Source organism: Epinephelus lanceolatus, chromosome 11, assembly GCF_041903045.1.
Source record: "Epinephelus lanceolatus isolate andai-2023 chromosome 11, ASM4190304v1, whole genome shotgun sequence".
Taxonomy (NCBI): Eukaryota; Metazoa; Chordata; class Actinopteri; order Perciformes; family Serranidae; genus Epinephelus; species Epinephelus lanceolatus.
Window position 1 is genome coordinate 11,932,976 of NC_135744.1, and position 4,450 is coordinate 11,937,425.

The following is a 4,450-nucleotide window of genomic DNA, read 5'->3' on the forward strand; positions in this document are numbered from 1 at the left end:
CCGCAGCGTCCTGGTTTCTCTGTGCGGGAGCAGCATGTTTTCTGATTCTGTCTATGGCCCACGTTAGCACCCCCTTCAGGCTGTAATGATCATCATACCGGGAAACTAAACTATTGGTAGATCTTCACCATTAATCGGTTAAAAAGACACTGCCTATACTAGCAGTAAGTACGTATTTGGACAAAATATAGCATATAATATGCAGTGTGCAAAAGCAAAATCTCTAGTATGTCAAAAATATACTGTATACTAGTCCATACCCATTGAGTGCACAGCTGCCCACGCACAGTTTCACATGGTGTGTGTTCGGGATACAGGTCACAGGAAATTGCAGATTAAATAGTCAACTGAACCCATTAAGAAGAGCAATGTATTCAGACAGAGTTTTTGTGAATTTGATAGTACAATTGCTTTATTGAAAGTACAGTAGTACCATTGCCAATAGTGGGATAGATAGTGGGCTAAAACTGTACATTAGCAGTTGAGGTAGCACGTTGAAAGGCAGATATGCCCATTCAAAGGTTGCAATTTCAATCTGTTGCTATAGCGCCCCCCTTTGGCCAATTGATGTAATATTGCTTCATTCCCATCCTCCCATGACCCTCTACCAAATTTCACATGGATTGACCAAGTCAGTGAGGAGAAAAACGTGGAACAGACACACAGACACCCACAGACAGACAGAGTTTTCGTCATTATAGTAAGATATACTGTATCTACCTTATTTTCAAACACGGAAGTAAATAGTGATCAACTTCCATTTTTTTGTGCATGACTTCCGGCCAGCTGCTTTCCCTCATGCTTTCCCTTACTGGAGCTAACGGTGCAAGCTAATTTTTTTCAATTTTCAGTTGTTTATGTTAGTCAATCAGTTAGTTAGTTAGTTAGTTAGTCTGTGTATTTTGTATAGATAACTGTGCCCACGTTTCCGTTATAAAGGAAATTTATTCCCTCTAAACGCGAATAAATCGCACGTCAATCATAAACTATGAACCCAAAAAGCACAATCTATCCCGAGTGAGACAAACTGCTTGATCCCCGTCTCCAGCGTACCGGCAGAGAACCTGCAGAACCGAATCAGCGAAAAAACACACCGGGCTACACAGCCTCTCTACCTGAGCAGCTGAAGCTGCGGCTCACACCCTCGACACACAGACACACAGACGGTGCTTCTGCATGCCAGCCAAACGTGTGCGCAACTGTGAGAAATAAATATGTGAGGTGTACGCTGCTTTTCTATCTTTTTTTCCTTTTCTTTCTTTCTTTCTTTCTTTCTGTCAGCGACATACACTCCTAACACAGGACGGGTTGTTTTAATTGACTGAGTTGATTATTAAGCCATAGTGATGCGCGGATCAGCTCTGATAGCACCCGAAACAGCATGTACGCATCAGCCATCCAGCCGTTACAACATGATTGAGCTAGCAAAGCAGTTTTGTGTTGCTATGTGTGGTATTTATTCAGTTTTGGGAAATCACGCTGTCTAGAAAGCATCAGTGGCTGCAGCTGGCAGGGACAGCTAACACTAGCAGCAAAGCTAACATCAGGACGTCATCTGTTAAAAGCCTCCCGTTGTCGGATACAACATGAAACTGCTCCAGTTAGCTCAGTCATGTTGTAACTAAGACATCCGCTGGAAAAAATTTTTTTTTCACAGACTGTTTATTGAGTTATTACTGACACTGCTAACGGCTAACAGCTAATGGTTAGCCCAGCTAATCTACGATAACCATGTTAATTACTAAACGTGCACACAGAAATAGTAATGTTTGTTCAGTCATTGTGTTTATAGACTTTACATACATCAGATTAGTCTAAACGGTGATATAGTGACGTGAAAAATGTGATATATATGTATATAGAGCTAAACTCAACAAAGTAAACAACAAGGCGATTCCCATTTACACAGTGGTAAGAGTGCTGGACTGGAAGTGTCGCACAAAAAAATGGAAGGTGGTTGCGTTCTGTTTTGCCTCCGTGTTTCCGTGAAAAATAAGGTGGATACCGTACATATTGTATGTCACAACAACTGGTTATTCTCAAAATGGTGGACAGCAACACCCCTAATTTAATCTTGTATAAGGAGAACAGGCTGCAGCCTATCTGTAAAGACACATTTTTCCTGCTATCCATAACAACCTAACGAACTACCTTCGACGTCATATGTGGACGTGGAAAGTCCATGAACAAACGTGGACATGTGATGAGGTCACAGTGAGAATATGTTGATCAGGTTTAGGACAAAAGAACAGGGTTGGGCTTTATAATCTTACAGGAAGTGAACACCGGCCTCCCAAGTGAAAGTCAGTGGTTGTTGGACCCATCCACCTGTCCACCCTACACAGACTTCAGCCACCTTAATTTTTATTGTTGTCCCACCACATTTCCCTCTGACACCGCTGGGAGCTGTTAAACAATAACAGCGACCAGCTGCGTTTCATGCCGATTTGAAAGGACAGCTTTTTTGATGGTGTATGACGCCAGAAGTCAGGTGAAAATCGATGTTTGTTGGACCCATCCACCTCTCCTCTGCACGCCCTTCTTGGACTTCTGCCGCCTTAACTTTCGTTCTTGTCCCCCTGATGCTGCCACCGCCACTTAACTATAATCGCGATGGGCTGGGTATCATGCTGACATTACAGGACAGCTTTTTCTGTCAGTGTCTCATGCTGCAAGTCACTGCCCAAGCACCAGATTTCGACGACTTCAGAGTGAGACTGGCCTCTCATGCAATACAAAGTCAATAGAGGGCGGTGAATTGTTTCTCCCTCCAGTGGGGGCGGGACATAAATGCCCCCTATGATCTAGGAGTATGACAGTATGGTTGAAACGAAGGATTTCATTGGTCAAACATATTTTCCAACAGGTGGAAATCCGCTGAAATTGAGGTCCGGACGAATTTCCTCACACTTATGTTTTGCAGCAGTGTTGTAACATTCAGAAAAATCCAGAAGATCAGTTTTTATAAATTTCCACACAAACTTTTCAGACGTAAATCTGTGCTCGGTGTGACACGGCTTTAATTCATGTGTTGATGGATTGAGGCTTCAGTAATTAACTCTTATCTTCTAATCACAATGTCATCAGTCAGAAGCATCATGAATCCAGGCGACTGACAGCAGAGCTATCTGAACTGAAGCAGACAAACTTCTTATCTGTTCACCGTCAGCGAGACTCAGGTGATTCACACCTGTGTGTGTGTGTGTGTGTGTGTGTGTGTGTGTGTGTGTGTGTGTCTGTGTGTGTGATGACAGTTGGCAGCAGCAGCAGTAATCTTCGCCCTGCGGTGCCTTCAAGGACGCTGCAGTCAAAACAACACACAGTCTAAACTATAACTGACGGATGACTGGGATTATACAAGAAGGGGGTGAAGGGGCACATGGGAAAAAAAAAGAAAATATCTTTAACTGTCAAATCTAGTCCGTCTGAAGGCGAGCAGCAGAGGGAGAGTAAGTGTCTAACACTAATAACATTTAAGTAAGTGTGTTCAGTATCAACAAGCGGCTCCACATATAAAATACAGGGAGGGGGTTAAAATCACTGAGCCGAGCAGGTGACGTTAAAATCACAGAAACAGTCTGGACGGAGCTGCAGACAAGCTCTGAAGCTTTATAGGAATGGGTTCTGTAACTTTCTGAAAACTGAGATGGGTCACCTGTGTGAGATGCGTCTGAACGCCTCTGTCAGCTCAACTATAAAATCAAACAAGTTCAAAATGCACAGAATCAATTAAAAGCGGAAAAAGGTAAAAAATTGCTCCTTGTGCTGAGCTACATCTCAGAAGACGACATCGTTCTTTTAACTGCTCCATATTTTTCTGATAAATTTAGTTACTTTACATATTTAGATTATTTAAACAAAATATGATCAGCCTCCAGGGCTGAAAAAAATGAAGCTAAAGTACCAAAAAACTGCAGTTCCTCTAATGACCACTTGAGGCTGGCTCCAAGAGCGAGTCAATCACCATAGGCCTCCATGTCAAAATGTAGAAATAAACACGTTTACAGCCTTGTACAAAAAACAAAAATACAAAAACAGTTTTGATCTCTAAAGCTAATTTCAAAATTCATGAGAACTGTATGGGGACTGAATTTTCAAGATGGCCGCCACCAAAATGCCACACTTGAGCCTTTAAAACAGGAGTCCACAAACCAGTGGGTGACGTCTGATTATTTCATACAGTCTATTACTGTTTTTTTCTGCGCATTACACTAGTATGTTTTGACATATTACTCATAGTTTCTGGACATTTTACTAAATTACTAAAATTTTTCTGGGGGATATTTGGAAATTTTATAAATATTTTTTGGACATTTTGCTAAACTTTTCCAGGGTAAAATTTGGACATTTTACAAACTTTTTTTCTGACATTTACTAAAACATTAAGACACACTAAGACATTTTTTGTTATATTTTTTTGGACATTTTAATAAAGGTTTACCTGGCAATT